Genomic DNA, 22,623 nt, shown 5'->3' with positions numbered 1-22,623 from the left:
TCCCTTGCTTCCCAGGTCACTCTCAGCAGCGAGATATCTTCCAGGACAAACTCATCCTGTGGAAAATTTGGGGACAGTGTTCAGTATAGGGTCCCCCTACAGCTGTTGGCTCTCCCCAAGGCACAGATCCCCAGAGGACAGTACAGCCGTGAAACAATTAGTCCCCCTTGCCCTTGTGCTTACTCACCATTCTGGGGCTCCTGTGTGTTATGTGCACTCGCTTTGGGATGGGCAATTTCTGCTATTGTGTACACTGTGTTTGTCTTTAAGTACGTACGAATCATTGCTCTGTCTGGTGTGAACAATGCTGCCTCTGGTAAGTATTGCATTTTGGCTTTACAGATGCAACCTTGAGATCCCAGCCATCCTTGGTATCAATGGCCAAAAGACTCCAAAGAATCAGGAAGCGTCTGTGAAGAACCAAAGAGGACCTGCTGCATGAAGTCATCAAAATCAAAAAGTACAGAAGTGGCGGGAGACTGAAAGGAGGCTCCGCCAGCAGAATGTGGATCACTGGCACCAAAGCACGGAGCGGCTCCTAAGCATTATGGAGCGTCAAGCGGACTCGATACAGGTGCTCGTAGCACTGCTGATGGAGCACATCCGTGCCCACCCTCCCACCCCCGCAGCCATTGTCCCAAAACTCTTTCCCTTGTGCCCCCATGTCACCGCCAACCCACTTCCCCCAACATCCAGTTTCTTATCGCCACCAGCAGCCTCCAACACCTCTAGCTTCACCTCCAGCCCTGCAAACTACAACACTTACCCACTGCATTCAACCCCCATCACCATGCATTTTAGCCAGCCAGAAGTGCAGCACTCATTGCATGGCACTCCGGACAGAAAGGCCGAGTATGATAACAGGACATATGCAAATCTGTGATTGTCCCGTTCCCCACCCCACCCCCTTCCCTCCTCCCACACAGCACAGATGTGTCATGCCCTTTCTGTTTCCAAAGCAGTTGTGTTTCTTTTCAATAAATGAATTTTTTGGCTTTGAAAACATTCTTTATTATTGCATTAAGTAAAAGATACCGTAGCCCAGGAAAGCAACAGGCACTGCAAGTCAGTGCATTATACGTAGCAAACACAGATGCCTACTAGCATTGGAACCACTGCACCTTATTCCCATGCAGGGCACCAGATATCACTGCTGGTTTTCAGCCTCAAATTGCTCCCTCAAGGCATCCCTAATCCTTACAGCCCCACACTGGGTCCCTCTAGTAGCCCTGGTCTCTGGCTGTTCAAATTCAGCCTCCAGCTGTTGAACCTCCATGGTCCATGCCTGAGTGAAGCTTTCACCCTTCCCTTCACAAATGTTATGGCAAGTACAGCATGCGGCTATAACTGTGGGGATGTTGTCAGCGCCAGCAGCCCTTTAAACGGCCAAAAGCACACTCAAACAGTCATTCTGCACCAACTCAACCTGTTGTTGAACCATGCCTTGCTGCTGTCAAGGCTCCCTGTGTAGGGTTTCATGAGCTATGGCATTAAAGGGTAAGCAGGGTCTCCAAGGATCGCAATGGGCATTTCGACTTCCCCTGCAGTGATCTTCTGGTCTGGGAAAAAAGTCCCGGCTTGCAGCTTCCTGAATAGGCCTGTATTCCGGAAAGGTGCTTGACGCACGCATCTTTCAGATCAGCCTGCGTTAACGTCCATGAAGCGCCCACGGTGATCCACACGCACCTGGAGAACCATAGAGAAATCCCCCTTCCGATTTATGTACTCGGAGGGTAGGTAGGCTGGTGCCAGAATTGGAATATGCGTCCCATCTATCGCCCCTCCGTAGTTAGGGAAACCCATTTGTTCAAAGCCAGCCACAATGTCACACACGTTGCCCAGAGTCACGGTTCTTCTGAGCAGGATGCAATTAATGGCCCTGCAAACTTGCATCAACACGATTCCAACGGTCAACTTTCCCACTCCAAACTGGTTAGCGACCAATCGGTAGCTGTCTGGAGTTGCCAGATTCCAGATTGCAATAGTCACCCGCTTCTCCACAAGCAGGGCAACTCTTAATCTCGTGTCCTTGTGCCGCAGGGTGGGGACGAACTCAGCACACAGTCCCATGAAAGTGGCTTTCCTCATCCGAAAGTTCTGCAGCCACTGCTCGTCATCCCAGTTTGCTTGACGATGTGATCCCACCACTCAGTGCTTGTTTCCCGAGCCCAAAAGCGGCATTCCACTGTGGTGAGCATGTCCATGAATGCCCCAAGCAATCTCATGTCATATGCGTTACCTGAGTCGACATCATCGTCAGACTTGTCACTGTCACTTTGTAGCTTAAGGAGTAACTTGACTGCAATTCGTGACGTGCTGGCGAGACCCATCAGCATATTCCTCACAAGTTCAGGATCCATTCCTGCAGACCGAAAGGGAAGACAGAGCACGCAGTACAAAAAACATTGAAAGATGACGCCAAGTGCAGATGGAAGCACAGGGATTGCTGGGATGCAAAGCGATGCATCATGGGGCATTGGGACAGGACCCAGAATGTCCCACACACACACCCCCGACCCTTCCCTCAAGCCACAGTGCCAGAATGGGAAGAGGTGTTCTCTGGGATAGCTGCCCATAATGCACCACTCCCAATGCCACTGCAAGTGCCGCAAATGTGGCCACACCACTGAGCTTACAGCTGACAGTGTGAACACATGGCAGCGCTTTCCCTGTTAGGGTCTCCGAGAGCTGGTTTAACTCACAGCACTCTACATGTGCAAGTGTTGCCATGCCCCTAGTCCCTTAGTTGCTTTCAAGTTTTAAACCTATATTAATTCCTAATGTTAGGTCTAAGGCAGTGATACTCAGACTGAGGATCGTGATCCACAAGTGGCTCTTTAATGTGTCTTCTGCAGCACATGATATTAAAAAACACTGATTTAATAATTAACCAATCAGGATGCTTTTACTATGTTATTAACCAATTAAGTTAATAACTTATTTGCTGTGAGAATAATGTACTATAATAATAATGTACTATATAGTAATGAAACAATGTGGCTTTTTGGGGTAATGTTGATTGCTAATTTAGTTCCTGAACCACTGAGGCCTGAGTATCACTGGTCTAAGTTATCAACAGTCCTTACCAAGCCCATTCAAAGAAGAGGCGTGCCTGTAATTACCAAAGATCTTCCGGTGATAAAAGAGGAATTGCATCAACTCCTGGCTGAAAGCATCAGAATGATTCAGCATTTCAGAACTAATGATTACATTTACTTTCCGGTTAGCTAAGGATGAACTTTCATTAATGAACTTTCTTTTCAGATGCTATAAAACAGGCAAATAGTTATCGATGCAACTCCTAAACATCTGACTACTATCTATTTGGTGCGGGGGAGACACCACAAAATTCACTGATGACAATATCCCTTCTCCTTCTTTGTAATACAATACGTAGGAAAAGAGGGTGTTTTATTTCAATATCTAAAACTCTTCCACATTTAAACCAGTCTGGTAACCTAGTGTTTAGGACAATATATGGCACCAAGGATCCAAGTTTGGGATTGAGATGTGATTATACAGGCAAGACTCCATGGAAATTCCTTGTTTCTTAATTAGTGCTCCTCTCTATGATCTTGGCTCTCTCTCAACCCAGCATTTCATTCATTTTACATAAATTCAAACTATATATTTAAAATAAACCAGAACATTTCAGGAAGTTCTATTTAATCAGTTGTTTAAATTGGAGCTTTGCTGTAGTAGTGCATCAAATACTAAACCTTATTTTTAAATACCTACTTTCTCCCCTGCTCCCAGGTCCAGTTCTCAGAACTGCATATATGCTTTCGCTAAAAAGAAGCGCTGTTCTTAAGTCACCATGATACACTTGTAAAAAGTTATGAGTAATTTTTACTCCAATTTTGTTTCCCCAAGACTTTGCACCTCTTACATTTTTTTATTCAAAGTTAATCTCAGCCAAACATCCCAAGTTTCACCTGATTTGGGGTTGAAACTATGCAGAAACCAACAGAGTCCAGGCTTGCTAGAAAGGCTTGTGAATCAGAGAAAGTCTGGCTTGACTGTTGGTTTTGCTATATAGCCATGTGCTGAATGAAAATGGTGGCACTCTATTCACAAAATCTACCCATGCTCCAGGAATTACCAGAGGCTTCTGCTAAACTGATCAGCAGTGAAACATTTAAAGTTGATATGTGTTGTCATTAGGATTCACAGTTAACATCCAACTGAGGGAAGTTTACACTTGAGTTCTTTCCAGCTTTACACCTGCAGATTCAAAGCAACACTCAATTCGATTCACATTTGGAAAGTTTTGTTTGTTTTTTTACAAAAGCTTACAGTCAGCATAAACTCTGTAGAAAATGAGGGGGCCATGAAACATGTGCTGTTATGACATATTGTCATATACCAGCTCAATCCATCTCCCACAGGATTTGTCCATTTCTAGTGTAAACCCAATTGAATACTGTAACTTACCATTGTGCAAAACATCACAAGGCTCCTAAAAAGCCAACATGGCATGAATTATAATACTCTATGTAGCCAAGCTCTGAAGTCACTGAGTCATAGACCCAGCCAAAAGCCCCCCAGAAAAATCAAATGAGCTGACTGTAGCAGACTGACTGGGAGCACCATATTGACAACTCTATCCTTTAACTACTTTCCCTGTATTTCTTGCATTTTTCCAGGACATTTAACTTGTAGCAAGTGTGCCATGTCCTCATGTGTGCATTTCAGTTTGAACATAAATACTGGGGATTTAGCTGTGTTTGTCCTTTGCCAAACAGGAAGTGGTATGTGACACTGAGTCACCACACTGCATCCAGCTCTGCCTAGCATCTAATCAAGGATGATGCAACTATGGCAGCACTCCCTGATTGGCAAACCCAACCCATTGCACCTATTCATTTTTTTCCTACTCTCTCGAATTTAAAAATTACCTCCCTGCACCATCAAAAGAAGCAATCATATAAATGTATTTAAACAAGATATTGAAATGTGATATCACAGACCTAAACTGTGGTATAAACTGCCTGATGATGCAAGCAATGACAGATCCAGAACTTCCTTTGAACTACACACAGGGCGTAAACTGGCTTCTAAAAACTAGAAAAACCTACAGGCTATATTTCCAGTAAGTCCTGTTCTTGGAAAAATAAGCCAAAAAAAACCCTAACAATTACAAATGTACAGAAAAGAATTCAAAAAGAGTGCAGATATTTCCAGTCCAATGCTTAATTTAAGCACTGTTTCATCTCAGTTGCTAGCAACAGCATCTCTACTCGCATCTCCAAGAATAGAGGAATGCCTACTTTTCAGGTCACATTTACCATTGTACTTCCAATTTTTAAAAAGGATTAAAAAGTACTACTTTCTTAAATTCCTACAAACTGTAACTTCCCTCTCATCAGGTTCAATAAATAGGGCCTTACCAAATTTACGGTCCATTTTGGTACATCTCATCGTCATAGGATTTTAAAAATTGTAAATTACATGATTTCAGCTATTTACATCTGAAATTTCATGGTGTTATAGTTGTAGGGGTCCTGACACAAAAAGGAGTGTGGGGGGGAGGCTTCAAGGTTATTGTTGGGGGGTTGTGGAGGCTGCTGCTGGCGGCGGCGCTACCTTCAGAGCTGGGCAGCTGAAGAGCGGTGGCTACTGGCCGGGGGCCCAGCTCCGAAGGCAGAGCCTCTGCCAGCAGCAGCAGAGAAGTAAGGATGGCACATTTTTCATGGTTATGAATTTGGTAAGGCCCTATCAATAAATTTGAATTATGTAATGAAATAATAGTGAAGTAAGGAAAGAGTGATTTGGGTATCCAATTTATACAATACACTTCTTGGTGCATTCTCCCATGTCCATCATATAATCTAGGAAATGTACCTTTTGGTAACTGTTTTCAGTTAAAGGTCCCCTTAAGCTAGTGTTGAAAATGGTTTAACAGTACAGATGGTCAAAAAAATGACTTTATTTCTGAAAAAAATGGCTATAAACTTTTTTGTGGGTTTTTTTGGGTCAAAAAATTTGAATCTTTTGGTTTTCAGAAACTGAAAGGGGGTTTGGTTTGGGTTTTTGTTTTTTGACAAAACCAAGACAATTCCATCAAAAAATGAAAAATTAACAGAAGATAAATAGAACTGGGTGAAAAGTGTATAACACATTCAGATAGTGTCATTTAGATGAGCTTCCTGCAATAGCACTAAAAACTGTTTTCTAGCAGTTAAATCCATTTCCATTACTGTTAGCAACAACTGGTCAGTTTCACAGAACTGACTGGGCTTTGCGGGATCAGCTTTGTTTGTGAAATATTGGTACTGACCATAAGGGAGGTTGGGTAAATAAAGCATGTTTATAACTACTTAAACCACTAGGAATCCAATACATTCATTAGCTACTTATATTCACTTTCAAACAAGAATGAGACTCAGGTGTGTAATGTCAGAAATCAGAATCAGAAAAGGCAACAAACCTCCCATACTAGCTGCTACCCTGCAGAAATTTTACATGCCTTATTATACAGGGTCATATTTCCAGTTGTTTATTGTGTTTCTTCCTTTCACAAAATATACTCACGGGACAAGACACTGAAGTTTGCACAGACAAAAATTGTATTCTATTATAACGGTGAACGTTTCTAAGCTAAAGATGGTAAATAGTTTATAGGCCTCTTCTTTCTTGTCTGAAGCATTTGTCAGTCTTAGCTGCTAAAGTCATTAAGTATACATTCTCAGAAAAAGTTATTTTACTGCAAAATCCTGAAAGGCAGGTACTGCTAGCTATACAATAATGCTGCTTTACAAGAAAAGTATAGATGAATTGAGTACATACCAGAATGCTAATGTACCTGTTCCACTGCAAAGGTTAGTCACAAAGGACCAAATGTTGGTCCCCATGTACAGTAATGTGTGGGACGTTCCACATGTATCAGGAGAATGGGATCCCCCCGGACCCACAGACTGCAGAACAGCATTGTAGCTGCTCCATAACCATTACTGAAATTTCAGTAGTCTCTATGGGCACTGCCACCTGTAATGAGGGGGCCTGGTTTGTGGATCCATGTAATCCCACACTAGTTCCCTCATTGCTGGCTTTCACCTAGCGGAGCAGCGCTTGTTCCAAAGCCAAGCGGATTTTAAATGCCCTGTGTGTCAAGATTTGCCCAAAGACAGTGTCAAAAAGCTATACCATTAAGAGGGGTTCTCTAGACAATGAGACATTGTTACAAATACTGGACATGTATATTAATCTTCCCAGTAGCCCAGGCAATGTTTGTTCGTTTTGTATATTTTGCTCCAGAGAGATGCTTTCCAGACAACCAAAGTGAATTCACAATTCACATCAGCCTCCTGCTTCACAATGCACATGAAAAAAGCAACAGAGGGTCCTGTGGTACCCTTAAGACTAACAGAAGTATTGGAGCATACAAAGAGCTCACGGGAGCTTATGCTCCAATACTTCTGTTAGTCTTAAGGGTACCACAGGACCCTCTGTTGCTTTTTGCAGATTCAGACTAGCACGGCTACCCCTCTGATACAATGCACATGAAGTGCATGATTCATGTATGACTGCACTCTGATATATTCCTATGAATGAAGGAATCATTTCATTATTATGCACAAAAAATGCACACTGAAAGCCCATTTAAAGAAATCAGGTCTTCCATTCCACTCAGTACACCAGGTTAGAAGTCACTTTTCAAAATCCGTAGCCACCTTTTCCTCACAGACATGCTATAGCTCTGCATTGGCCTTGCCTTCCTATAGCCAATATCATACGCAGGAGAGAGACTGAGAATAAGGAGTACAGCACCAGTAGAACTTGTCTGCTATAGATATCTTAAGATGCTGGAGCAGATGTCCCCAGAACACAAATAACCAAAGAGCTGCTCCAAGCAGGGAGGTGGTTGTCAGACTTAAGACTTTTCCATCATTTAGAAGGTCTCGGTCTGTTCAGTGACACACAAATTAAGTTAGCATTTGAACGGTATGTTGATACTGCAGCTTGGGAGCGTACTTCCCAGTTCAGGTAGACAAGCACTAGCTCTGTTTGAGATGTCATGCTAAACATAGTAGTGTAGCTGGAGGGGTAGCACGCAATTCAGGCTAGCTGCCTGAGTACAAACCTGCCTGGACCCCCTGGGTACATGCTTGGGTGGCTTGCACTAGCTCAAGCATGTCTGTCTACTTATGCTGGGAAGCATACTCCCAGTTGCAGTGTAGACATACCCTTAGGAATGCCCACTGAGGGGAAAAAACTGGATCTGCACATATCCTAGACCCTGAATGGAGTGCTCTCTTGAGTTGGATTGACTGTCTATCTCAGTCATTACATACATCTCCCAAGCACTGTTTTGAAATTTTATCCCATATGGCCAGCATCGGAGGAGACACTGCTATTTTATCTTTGTAAATATGGGAATCAAACATTGTGAACCCAAAGGGCTTTCAGAAACTGTGTGTATACACAGGGATTTTTCTGTACTGTTATTTCTGAAAGTGGGGTGGGAGGAAGATTAAATACCAACCCCCTTTTTCACCTTTTGCATAGGCAAATCTGAGCATCATTCTCTCCTTTATGCTGTCAGTACATCTCTCAGGTACACAAATTCACCAATACTACTGGTGAGACAGCTAAAATAGAAAAGGGACATGGTACTAGCTATCCCATATTATACAATATACATATGGAAACCATTTTTAGAATTTCTAAATTAGTATTTCTAAAGGAGGATGTGGCAGCCTGGTATGGTAATTTGTCAGCCACATTCTTTCCCAGGTTCCCTACTTTTACACTGATCATTAAAAGAAATGATGGTGTTACACTACCTGTTTAAATCATGTAGCCCAGCAACTGTGATCACAGTGCCTCTGCGCATTACACTGGGCAAATATGTGACTGAATTTAACCCAGTAGCGGTTTGTATGAAGTTTGTTCCTCTACATCAGTGGCTCTCAACCTTTCCAGACTACTGTACCCCTTTCAGAAGTCTGGATTGTCTTGCGTACCCCCAAGTCTCACCTCACTTAAAAAAGACTTGCTTACAAAATCAGACATACAAACACAAAAGAGTCACAACACACTATTACTGAAAAATTGCTTACTTTCTCATTTTACCACATAATTATAAAATCAACTGGAATATAAATATTGTACTTATATTTCAGTGCATAATATATAGAGCAGTATAAAATTGTCTGTATGAAATTTTAGTTTGTACTGACTTCGCTAGTGATTTTTATGTAGCCAGTTTTAAAACTAGGCAAATATCTAGATGAGTTGTTATACCCTCTGGAAGACCTCTGCGAACCCCCAGGGTACATGTACCCCTGGTTGAGAATCACTGCCCTACATAGATTTTTGTCAAAGATGGATCCTAAACAGTTTTTTGTTCTGTGGACCTATGAATGTTCTTAGGTCACTTTTTAATGCATTTTGAATTCAACCTGTATTCTCTGTAAAAGGGCATACTATGGAGTGGTTGCAGTTTACAACAAGCTCTCTTTACTGAGCTACACAATGTTGAATAAAAATCATTTAGTTTTGAAATACAAGCTCTCTGTGCTTTAAGAACACCACACATATGAGGTAAGTTAAATGGTGTTATCTACTATAGCTACTACTTCCCTTTCAACGCTGGAGATTGAAATCCTACTTCTAAATGGACAAAATGTATTTGGCATGATGTACTTTTTGAATAATTTTAAAGGGATGCTCAAGAAAATTGTAATGAAATGGCAAGGGTGTATATATCCATTGTTCTCTAATGAAAAGGATCAGAACTGCTTAGTTATGCAGCATAGGCCCTTTACTTTAAAAACTTATGGAGATTCTCCTTTATTCAAATAGTAGAGGCCTGTGCTTTCAGATCAGGTGAACCGGAGAGCTCTTTCCCCACAGCCAAATGATCACAGTATGTGTTATAATCATGATCATCAAGTCTTAGGTAGCCATAAATTTGTTATAGGTTTCTTTTTGAAGACCTTACTTCGGGTAATTAAGAATCCCAATATTGTTAAAACTGTAAAATCAAATGTTCATCTGGATCATCTGCACCACTTACTTCTTTGCATTTCACTTGTCTTGGACCTTGAAATTAGACTTTGGCCTTGGCTACACTTGCGAGTTACAGAGCTGTAAAGCCACCCCCAGCGCTGTAACTCACTCCCTGTCCACACTGGCAAGGCATTTGCAGTGCTGTATCTCTGTGGTTGCAGCACTGCATGTACTCCACCTCCCCAAGAGGAATAGTGTGTATTGCGCCGCCGCTGCAGCGCAGCGGCACTAGTGTGGCCGCCCAATGCGCTATGACTGGCCTCCAGAAGTATTCGGCAGTATCCCACAATGCCTGTTCTAGCCACTCTGGTCATCAGTTCAAACTCTACTGCCCTGGCCTCAGGTAACCAACCATGTGACCCTCCCTTAAAATTCCCTGGGAATTTTAAAAATCCCCTTCCTGTTTGCTCAGCCAGGCACGGCGTGGAGTGCTATCAGCAAATCTTTCCAGGTGACCATGCCTCCATGGACCAAGCGAGCCCCAGCATGGAGCAATGGCGAGTTGCTGGACCTCATCAGTGTTTCGGGGGAGGAAGCTGTCCAATCCCAGCTGCGCTCCAGCCATAGGAATTACGATACCTTCGGGAAGGTATCAAAGGACATGATGGAAAGGGGCCATGACCGGGATACACTGCAGTGCAGGATTAAAGTGAAGGAGCCGCAGAGTGCCTACCGCAAAGCCCGCGACGCAAACGGCCGCTCGGGTGCTCCCCCCGCGACCTGCTGATTCTACAAAGAGCTGGATGCAATACTTGGGGTTAACCCCACCTCCACTCTGAGCACCACCATGGACACTTCAGAGCCGGGGTGGGAGAGGAGGAGGAGGAGGAAAACGGGAGTGAGGGTGGTGGGGCGGATGGAGACACCCTAGAATCCCTGGAGGCATGCAGCCAGGAGTTCTTCTCGAGCCAGGAGGAAGGTAGCCAGTCGCAGCGGCCGGTACTTGGTGGAGGACAAACAGAAGAGCAGGTTCCCGGTAAGCGGGGTTTTTTTCGGGAAGGAATTTTTTCAGTGCAGGCTCTTTGGGAGAGGAGGGTTAGGCATGCATGCCTAGATGTGGAATAGTGCATTGATGTGGTTTATCACATCGCTGTAATTGGCCTTGGTAATCTCTTCGAATGTCTCATCCAGAATGTGTGCAATGCGCTTGCGCAGGTTTATCGGGAGAGCCACCATGGTCCTTGTCCCAGCCAGGCTAACGTGTCCGCGCCACTGTACCGCGAGGGGCGGGGGGATTATTGCTGCACACAGGCAAACTGCATATGGGCCAGGGCGGAAGCCGCATTGCAGTAGAAGACCCTCCCTTGCTTCCCAGGTCACCCTCAGCAGCGAGATATCATCCTGTGGAAAATGTTGGGACAGTGTTCAGTGTAGGTGCCCCCTGCAGCTGTTGGCTCTCCCCAAGGCACAGAAACCCAGAGGACAGTACAGCCCTGAAACAATCAGTCCCCCTTACTCACCATTTTGAGGCTCCCGTGGGTTATGTGTGCTCTGTTTGGGACGGGAACATTATGCTATTGTGTAGACCCTGTGTGTGCCCTCCTTAAGTGCGGGGAAAATCATGACTCTGTCTGCTATAAACAATGCTGCCTCTGTTAAATGTTGCATTTTGCTTATACAGCTGCAACAACCTTGAGACCTCAGCCGTCCCTCTTATCGCCTGCTCAGAGACTGCAAAGACTCAGGAAGAGACCGCGAAAAAACAAAGAAGACATGCTGCAAGAAGTGATGCAGCAATCTATTAAAGAGAATGAAAAAGCACAGAACTGGAGGGAGAGAGAAAGCAGGATCCACCAGGAAAACGCAGCGCACCGGCGGCAAAGCACGGAGCACCAGCAGCAAAGCATGGATCGGCTCATAAGCATCCTGGAGCACCAAGCAGACGCTATCCAGCAGCTCGTAGCCATGCAGAAGGAGCAGTACAGCAAACGCCCCGCCCTACAGCCCTTGTCCCAAAACTCTTTCCCTTGTGCTCCACTGTTACCTCCAACCCACTTTCCCCAACTTCCGGGTTCTTCATGCTACCAGCTGCCTCCAACACCAGTATCTTCACCACCCAGCCCTGAAAACCACGACCCTTACCCTCTGCACTCAACCCCCATTACCATGCAGTATAGCTATCCTGAAGTGCAGCACTCACTGCACAGCACACCAGACAGGACATATGTTGAATCTGTGATTGTACCGTTCCCCACTCCACCTCCTTCCCCTTTCTGATTCCCAAGCAGTTGTGTTTCTTTTCAATAAATACATTTTCTTTTCAATAAATGGATTTTTTTGGCTTTGAAAACATTCTTTATTATTGCATAAAGTAAAAGATTCCTTAGCCCAGGAAATAAACAGGCACTGCAAATCAGCTTAGCAAACACTGATTCCTAAAGATTGGAACTACTGCACTTCACTCCTGTGCAGGGCACCAGATATCACTGCTGGTTTTCAGCCTCAAATTGCTCCCTCAAGGCATCCCTAATCCTTGCAGCCCCGTGCTGGGCCCCTGTAATAGCCCTGCTCTCTGGCTGTGCCAATTCAGCCTCCAGGTGTTCAACCTCAGAGGTCCATGCCTGAGTGAAGCTTTCACCCTTCCCTTCACAAATATTATGGAGGGTACGGCACGCGGATATAACCGCGGGGATGCTGTGTTCGGCCAAGTCCAGCTTCCCACACAGAGATCGCCAGCGGCCCTTTAAACGGCCAAAGGCACACTCCACAGTCATTCAGCACCGGCTCAGCCTGTAGTTGAACCGTTCCTTGCTGCTGTCAAGGCTCCCTGTGTAGGGTTTCATGAGCCATAGCATTAACGGGTAAGCAGGATCTCCAAGGATCACAATGGGCATTTCAACTTCCCCTACTGTGATCTTCCGCTCTGGGAAAAAAGTCCCGGCTTGCAGCTTCCTGAACAGCCAAGTATTCCAAAGATGCGTGCTTCATGCACTTTTCCTGGCCAGCCTGTGTTAATGTCAGTGAAATGCCCACGGTGATCCACAAGCGCCTGGAGAACCACAGAGAAATACCCCTTCCAATTAACATACTTGGATGCTAGGTGGGGTGGTGCCAGAATAGGAATGTGCGTCCCATCTATCGCCCCTCCATAGTTAGGGAAACTCATTTGTGCAAAGCCATCCACTATGTCCTGCACGTTACCCAGGTTCTTCTGAGTAGGATGCGATTAATGGCCCTGCAAACTTGCATCAACACGATTCCAATGGTTGACTTTCCCACTCCAAACTGGTTTGCGACCGATGGTTAGCTGTCTGGAATTGCCAGATTCCAGATTGCAATAGCCACCCGCTTCTCCACTGGCAGGGCAGCTCTCAATCTCGTGTGCTTGCGCCACAGGGTGGGGGCGAGCTCCCCACACATTCCCATGAAAGTGGCTTTTCTCATCCGAAAGTTCTGCAGCCACTGCTCGTCATCCCAGACTTCCATGACGATGTGATCCCACCACTCAGTGCTTGTTTCCCGAGCCCAAAAGCGACGTTCCGCGATACTGAGCATGTCTGTGAATGCCATAAGCAATTTCGTGTCGTACGCATTACGCGGCTCGATAGCATCGTCGGACTCTTCACTCTCACTGTCACTTTGGATCTTAAGGAATAGTTCGACAGCCAAACGTGACGTGCTGGCAAGGCTCGTCAGCATACGCCTCAGCAGTTCGGACTCCATTTCCCGCAGACAGATCGCGCTGCACAGAAACCACTGAAAGATGGTGCCAAAGGTGGATGAAAACAAAGGGATTTCTGGGATGCGAAGCGATGCATCATGGGGCGTTGGGACAGGACCCAGAATCCCCCGCACCTATGCCCCCTTCCCACAACCCACGGCGCCAGAATGGGAAGAGGTGCTCTGTGGGATAGCTGCCCATAATGCACCGATCCCAATGGCGCTCCAATTGCCGCAAATGTGGCCACGACAGTGTGCTGGCAGCTGTCAATGTGGACAGACTGCAGCGCTTTCCCTATTCAGCTGTACGAAGACAGGTTTAACTCACAGCGTTGTACAGCTGCAAGTGTAGCCAAGGCCTTAGTTCCACCTCTGTTTATAGTCCATGGGATAGCATGCAGAGGCCAGGAGCTGGCACATAGGGAGTTAACTTTCTGCTCAGTACTCTTTTGGCTCACACAAATGGAAAGGATTGAAAATAACCCAGGATAATAATAAACTTATGACAATCATGAGTCCTGTAGAAAAAGCTCACAAAAAGAGGGAAGATTTGCAACTATTAGGGAGACAATGCTCTGCAAGGAGCAGTAAACTGTAGCCCAAGCATAGCCTATTTGGTATATGTCTCCTCAAAGTCCATTATGAGGTGGATGAGCATTGTTGTTGAAATCTATTGAATGGAAAAATCCTACAATACACTTTGGAGAAATACTCTAGAAGGAAACTTTTCCTGTTGGGTCTGTTTGGCTGACTTCACAAGTTTACATTGAATTTCACTTTCTTGTTTACATGCAATGGTTAGCGCAATACTATTGCAATTGGTTTCATAACATTGCAACAACTTATTTAAATTTTTTTAAACATTTCCATTGGTTGTTTTTATTTCTTAAATGTTTCTGTAAGACATACTTTAAAAGGATAAACAGCTCCATGTTGAGCCCAAGATACAGGAATAACTCACTCTTGGGATGAGAGACAGTTCAATCAGCACGTGCCAGAGCAGCATGGGGATTAGCCTCAGCAAGAATTCCTGCCAATGATGTCATGTCATGCTGATTTATTTTCTGTGCATTTTAAAATGACAATACTGCACTGTTCACTGGGGACTAGGTTTAGGATCAGATCAGTTCAGCACTATACTTTTCTTACTCTAACTGCAGCCCCAGAGATGGGTTTCGCGGGCACCAAAGGCTTGTTAAGTGTCAAAATAGTTTTGAAAAAGTGTAAGTCAAACATGCTACATAGTCACATAAAGTAATACATTAATCTCCCACATGTATAATGAAGACTGATGTAATCAGGAAAATCCTATCACTAATGTTAAAGAGTGAAATGCTTGATTCTTTCATCCTCAGTAACCCAGGCTCTTTTCCTGTTTCAATAAACAAGTTTAAAATACAAAATAGCAACTATGTTAAAATCATAAGTGCTCACTGCCATCAACTAATATAGGACAGTACAGTACCAGATTCCATTTCTTATACATTTTCCCACACATTCATGTACAGAGATTAAATTTAGACACTATTGCAAACTCCTGCATTGTCAGAAGTAAAACTGAAACACTCAAACCAGAAAGTTGAAAGGCATTTTGATTTTTGTTACATTAGGATTATGGAACCTGAGCAGCTCTTTTACAAAGCATTGTAATTGTTTGTACTTGCAAAACTGGATTAAGAAATCATTGGTATTCTTAAAACACATTTATCTCACACACACAAAAAAGTCAGCATATTTCTACTTCGAGCTGAGCCTTCAGCCAACCAGAGTGAATTCCTGAGCACCACCCACGCTCATTCTCTCATCCTCCCCTTCTCCAGAGAATCACTGCTTCTGGCCAATAGAGCATGAAAAAATTCCCAATGTGCTTTACCTGTGGTACATCTGCCCTGCAGATGAACCATATAGTCACCTGTACCTTGTTATGAGGTCATCACTCATTTCAGAACCAGATTTACTTCCATCTCCTATCTCATTGTTAGTACTGTAACACTGGTACTAGAAATGCTTAATGGTACAGAAAGCTTTAGATTTGCAAAAGAAATGAATGCCACATCATTTCAAGTAGCGTTAAGAGCAACTGGGAGTTAAAGCGATGGTATCACAATCTCAGCTTTAGCTGTATACAGATGAGGAATGTGAGAACCTAGTAGTGCTGGGGATTTTGCCAAACCTCTAGAATTTTTTTTTAAGTTTTGGGCTTCACTAAACTTTTCTGCATTTTATGAAACATTTTTTCCTGTAATTTAAATCCATTTGTTCTTCAGTAGAAGTTGTTTAATTTAAAAAACATGTCTTTCTAGCTAAACGGAAGCCTGAGTAAATTTTCATCGTGAAAGTGCAACTAAACATGAACAAAACTAACACCAATTTTTCAAAAACAAAAGTTTATATATAATAGACTTCACAAAAGTAGTGCCAACAGTAAAATTACTGTACTATCTATAGTTAGCCCACTCCAAACCAGCATCAGCATTGGAAAAAGATACATAATAGTGCATACAAAACAAGCATCAGCTTTTATTTGGAGAGACTTTCGTGTTACCTTTTGTTCTGTGGAAGCTAGAAGCCTCACTGATTGGTTGGCTTATGGACACTAGAAGGCCCCATCCTCAAGAATCAGGGGGTACTGTGTTAGTCTGTATCTACAAAAACAACAAGGAGTCTGGTGGCACCTTAAAGACTAACAGATTTATTTGGGCATAAGCTTTCGTGGGTAAAAACCTCACTTCTTCCATCCTCAAGAGTCTCTCCTTCCCCACCTCTCCCATATTTATCCTCAACAGTAAATTTCTCCCACCTCTACCCTAATTCCTTCATCTCCTCACCAACTATCTGCCCTATATGGCATGGGTGGAAGAGAACGATGGCCAGCTAGCACTAGTGTGGATCTCCTCATCATCTCCTCTAGAGCAGTGATTCTCAACCTTTCCAGACTACTGTACCCTTTTCAGGAGTCTGATTTGTCTTGAGTACCCCCAGTTTCACCTCACTTAAAAACTACTTGCTTACAACATACAAAAATGTCACAACACACTATTACTGAAAAATTGTTTACTTTCTCATTTTTACCATATAATTATAAAACAAATAGATTGGAATATAAATATTGTACTTAGATTGCAGTGTGATATTTGAGCCTATTTTTCACTTGTGAGCCTGGTCTGGAGCCCAAGCCCTGCTGCCCAGGGCTGATGCATGTAACTTGGCTTCATGGAGGGGGGAGTGGCCCTATGGCATGTGACCCCAGGCAATTGCCCTGCTTGCCACCTCCTAATGCTGGCCCTGCATTTGCAACCCTCCTAAGCCTGTCTCATGACCACCCTCAGGGCTGCAAGCCCCAGGTCAATAAACACTGATCTAGATAAGTTGAGTACCCCCTGTGTTGTACTTAAAGTACTGCACAGGATCTTTTTAGGGGGAATAAGACAAAACGCCACATTTATTAGTAATACATGTATTTATTAACACTGTATGATATGCATATAATATATTACACTTACACTTACACACACACACAAACACACTCCGTTTTGTTGTTACCAATTAGTTGCTCCCCTTAACTTTACTGGCCAGGTGAGTTAGATGGGGGAGGGGGTGGAGCCAGGCTTCTGCCGATCCGGATTGATGCTCCCATGTTGACAAGACGAGACCCGGGGTTTTTTGCAAGACACCTTACTTTTATAGCAGCTTTTTTTTAATGCAAATTTATACCAGATTTAAACTTTGTGTTTGTGTCCATTGGTTTTTTGTGCTGCTTTTTTTTGAGTGTTGTTCCAATGCTGCAAAGAGGGTGTTTTTAAAAGAAGGTGCTTGCTTCTAACCCCCTGAGGCCGTCGGTATGTCTGCTTGTCTTTAATTAGCCCACTTGACACGTTTTATTATCCTTGGGTCTGGCTCCCAGCCCCTCTCCAACAGTTGAGGCTGTCTGGAGGTGCTGCCTTCCATGCCTTGCTCATCCACACCTCATTCATTCAACAGGGCAATTGATTAAGAGTGGGGGGGGAGAGCTCTTGTTCTACTGCTAGCAAAAAGAAATTTTTCTTCTATCTTATTTTATCCTTAGGGGTTATAATATTATACCAAGGGCAATGCAAAGTTTCTAAATGAGGCTTTGATACAAAGTCCCATGAAAACAGAGGTCACACGTGGGTAGACCCACCACAAGGTTATATGAAGAGGCACAATGTAAAGTCATATGAAAATTATCAGAGATTGATCTACACCTGGAACGCCTCTGAGTACCCCCCGGGGTACACATACCCCTGGTTGAGAACCACTGCTCTAGAGCAGTGCTTCTCAAAGCCGGTCCGCCGCTTGTTCAGGGAAAGCCCCGGCGGTCCAGGCCAGTTTGTTTACCTGCCACGCCCACAGGTTCGGCCGATCGCGGCTCCCACTGGTTGCGGTTTGCCGCTCCAGGCCAATGGGGGCTGTGGGAAGGGCGACCAGCACATCCCTTGGCCCGCTTCGCTTCCCGCAGCCCCCATTGGCCTGGGACGGTGAACCGCGGCCAGTGGGAGCCGCGATCAGCCGAACCTGCGGACGCAGCAAGTAAACAAACTGGCCCAGACCAACAGGGGCTTTCCCTGAACAAGCGGCGGACCGGCTTTGAGAAGCACTGCTCTAGAGGATACGGCTGCCTCAATGAATTGCTCTCTGTTCTCCAGGCTCAAAGATTCTTCTTCACCTCTCCTCAAAGGCCAGGGATGCCATTCTTCCTCCATCTCAATGTCCAAGGTGAGAAGAGAAAGAAGAGTCCAGTAAGGTGCCACCGGACTCCTCGTTGTTTTTGTTGATACAGACTAACACGGCTACCCTTCTGATAATAGCGACAAAGAGGCAGTCCGGGCCGGTTTGTTTTCCTGTCGCGTCCGCAGGTTCGGTTGATCGCGGCTCCCACTGGCCGTGGTTCACCGCTCCAGGCCAATGGGGGCTGGTCATGAGTCTGACGAAGTGGGTATTCATCCACGAAAGCTTATGCTCCAATATGTCTGTTAGTCTATAAGGTGCCACAGGACTCTTTGTCACTTTTTACATATCCAGACTAATACGGCTACCCCTCTGATAACGTCTGATAATAGGAGTAAGAAGATGTCCATGCTGGTTTCTCTCTCTCACACCCTGGGGACAATCAGGGGAAAAGGGGGGCGGTCAGGTTTGCTTGGGATTAGGTCAGGCAGCATTTTAGCTAGGAAGGATAATGAACCCCGTGTTCTTCTGCTCACAACCCTCCATCTGCCTCCACACTTCGAAAATCTTCTCCCTAAGTATCTATGACATCACTACCTGTTTCTTTCAGTCTAAAGATATTACAGTAAACATTTATGACACATTGCCAATTTACATGTAGTGCAACTATTCATAGTGGGAGCTCATTACAACCTTCTGCTCTTTTGGGTGGGATCCCTTGTTATGTATTTACGCAATGGGAGACTGAGAATTATAACACGAATATTGTTTCCTTCGTTAGTGCTGCAAATACCTATATTACCAAAAATCCAAATAGACTTATTTCCCTGAACCCAACAAGAAAAACAGTTTATGCTCCCTTCCCCTGGAAGCTATTTGAGCCAAAATATGCTGTTATAACCTTCTTGTGGGCTAAGAACCTTTGCTCAGCCTTACCTATACCCTACCACTGCTAAAGGAGGAAGCCAAGATTTTTTCTCTTGGCAACTTTTCTGGAGGTATACTATTGTATTCCCAGAGTGCTCATTCCCAAGTCCTATTGTGAAAACAGTAGTAAACAGAACTCTCAGCTTCAGGATGCAAGGAACCAGGTCCAAGACTAAAGCCAGCTGCCAAGAGTGGATGTGACCACTGCCCCCATTCAATCCTGGATGGTACAATTGAGTTCACCTGAGTTGCAAGATATAGCACACTCTAATGAGGAGTGAAGAGGTGGTGATTCTCAAGAATTACAGAGAAAGTGCATTACTGGGAAAAAAAGCATTGGAAGGAAACCAAGTTTTTCTCTACATCAGAGTTATTTAGTTGTTATAGCAGGGTGACTGTTAAAGCTACTGGGTGAGATGCTCAGCTTGTCTAAATCAGCATGATTCCATGGACTCTAATGGAGCTCCATCAACTCATAGGCTCCGTGAGACCAAATCAATTAATCTGAGCTCTGAGACTCACTGCCACAGAGTTTTTTGTTCTTTTTGGTTGTTTTTGCAATGTAGACGTACCCTGAGACATCAAGAGGGAGCCCAATTAGGAGCCAAGGTGTGTGGCCAAATGAAGCAGGAATCCCTTTCCCATGACTAGTAAGGTATCTTTAACATTTAAAAAATGTCAAAGGCCAAAAAGCCACCTCCTCACAAGACTAGTAATAGATGTAGGGAAGGCTGGGGTTGGGAGTGGAATTTGGAAGATCATTTCAGGTGAAAACAGAGACAGCTGTGCAAAGTACCCTTACAAAACTGGGCAAATACTCAATTTGTCTCTTTATAAGGCTCAGTTATGCAACTGCTTCTCTCATCTCATCAACTTGAGTCACTTTCTGGCTACCCATTTTGCCTTACAACTAAGAGGCATGTTTTTTGCCTTAGAATCCCAAGGTGGTAGTTGGGATCACCAGCTGCTTTTTTGTTTATTTGTGCAGCAAGCAAGCAAAGGATATGTTGTAGTCTTTAAGAGTAAGATGTTTTGCACCCCTTTCCATGACTCTATTTTGACTGAGGAACCAGAAGAACCTGTACAGCCTCTGAGTGTAGGAAGCAAAAGCACTGACAACAGTCAACTTTCTCCTGTGGACCTGAATAGTTCACAATGACTAATGTTTTTCCATAGTCAATATCAGTCTGTGTAGCCTATGGCAATGAATAGGGCCCTACCAAATTCATGATCCATTTTGGTCAATTTCACAGTGATAGGATTTTTTAAATTGTAAATTTCATGATTTCAGCTATTTAAATCTGAAATTTCACGGTGTTGTAATTGTAGAGTCCTGACCCAAAAAGGAATTGTTAGGGAGAGGTTGCAAGGTTATTGTAGTGGGAGTTGTGGTACTGCTACCCTTATTTCTGTGCTGGGCAGCTGGAGAGCTGGCCAGCTCTGAAGGGAGCACAGAAGTAAGGGTCACAATACCACAACCCTCCCTAAAATAACCTTGTGGCCCCCCCTGCAACTCCCTTTTGGGTCATGACCCCTAGTTTGAGAAACGCTGGTCTCCCCCATGAAATCTGCATAGTATAGCGTAAAAACACACAAAAGACCAGATTTCATGGGAGGAAACCAGATTTCAGTCTGTGATGCATTTTTCATGGCCTTGAATTTGGTAGCAATGAACTAGGGAAAAAAAGGAATAAGAAGTCATATAGTGCAGATCTATCTTGTGACATAATACAGATAAATTAAGGTCTTAATGCAAACACTCACTCCCTCTTTATTACTATGAGTGGGTCCATTGTTGTACAATTCACAGTAGTAAAGTTAAGCACGTGCATAACTGTTTACAGAATCAGGGCCTATGTCAACATTAGTGTTCTTGTACAGATACCTCAGGACTTTAAAAAACAAAGTATTTTTAATGTCACAGAAAGAACTAGCTTGCGGCCCAGCCAAGCAAAGACTTTAGTGTCATCTGTGCACATGCCAAGTTCCAAACTTCAGTTACTTTTCCTGCATTGTGTCTAAAAAACTAAAATGTTTTAAAAATGGGATTATTGTAACTTTCTCAACTCTATCATAACCTAGGAGTGGCTAAAATAATTTTCCTCAAACTCAAAAAATTCCATTCTGAGCAGATGGCTATTTCAACTAAGGCAGTGACTTTCTGGAGAGCTATCAGCATGCAGATTCAGGGGTTACTATGGAAGGTGTTTTAAAACTTAATTATAGGAAGGCTAATTAGCATATTCTTTAATAAAATAAGCCATGTAAATAAATCATTTATCCATTCATTGCATATAGCATTGAATACATTGTTAGTATTTAACCATTACTTCATAATAATCCATCAGAGAAAATAGTGAAATATGCCCACTTGAAGGAACGTGCAGCACAGATCCTTCTATATCTTCCCATAACATGTCTCCATCCCATCCCAATTTTCCAGTAACAGGATAACATAATTGATCTGAGACCCAGAGTTCTTTCAACAAAACTACAGAAAACACATTTTTGTTTAAAAGCCAATGCTAAAAAAAAGCCTCTTCCTTAAAGCCCTCAGGTAGTTGGTCTTAGGCCACTTATGCTAAAACATTCATAAAATAAACCAATAAAGGCACATACCTTGGAAAGTTCCCTTTCAAGGAGCAAAAAGCAGTTCTTCCCATCTTTCAGGCAGTCCTCTCCAACATATTGGTTGGTTAGAAGGTGATTAACCTTAACTGCAACTACCCTGTTGCCACCATTCTTGCTTTGAACTCTTGCAGGGATTATTCAGACACAGCCACTTTTTGTTATTGGGACAAATGGGATGTTGAAGAACTACATCTGTTATTCTGAAAGGGTTCTTGTCATAGGATGCCTCATCTAACTAAACAATTATACAAGAGAGTTTCAGAAGGCACTAGAACCCAAGGAAGTTCATCTTCCTCACTGCAGAGAATCTGAGAAAGAACAGCTAAATTCTACTGCAGCCTGAGTCATTTGCAGCAAATGCAGCTTATTTCTTTTTCCAGGGACTTAGAAACAAAAGATTCTAATGCTCTCCAAAAAGTGGGATGTTAACAGGAGATTTATGCTTAAACTTGTTGTGGGTTTTGCACCTCATTCAAGCCTCTATAAACAGCATGTTATTTCTATTTAATTTTTCAGTGGTAAACCCACAGGCTCTGGAAGGTCTCATGGTCAAGATTCTGACAGCAGGGCTTTCTTCTTTTTGTTGAACCCTAAGAAATACCTGTGGAAGACCCTAAAAGAAATAAGGCTTTCTTTTTTTCGTTAGCTAAGATTTGTGGTAAACTGTGACCCCTGCTTTGATAGCATATAGCAACAATCTAG

At 43.7% G+C, this 22,623-nt stretch overlaps 1 long non-coding RNA gene across 1 annotated transcript in view; it reads right to left on the bottom strand.

The window, feature by feature from the left end:
* Positions 1-999: 999 nt before the first annotated feature.
* Positions 1,000-22,623, bottom strand: part of LOC112059170 (uncharacterized) — a 39,715-nt gene continuing 18,091 nt past the window's right edge. The window contains exon 4 of the long non-coding RNA XR_002888389.3: positions 1,000-2,362. This is a non-coding gene — a long non-coding RNA (uncharacterized LOC112059170). The remainder of the gene's footprint in view (positions 2,363-22,623) is intronic.

Source organism: Chrysemys picta, chromosome 7, assembly GCF_011386835.1.
Source record: "Chrysemys picta bellii isolate R12L10 chromosome 7, ASM1138683v2, whole genome shotgun sequence".
NCBI lineage: Eukaryota > Metazoa > Chordata > Testudines > Emydidae > Chrysemys > Chrysemys picta.
Note: the sequence above shows the minus strand (reverse complement) of the source record. Positions and strands in the feature narration are given on the sequence as shown.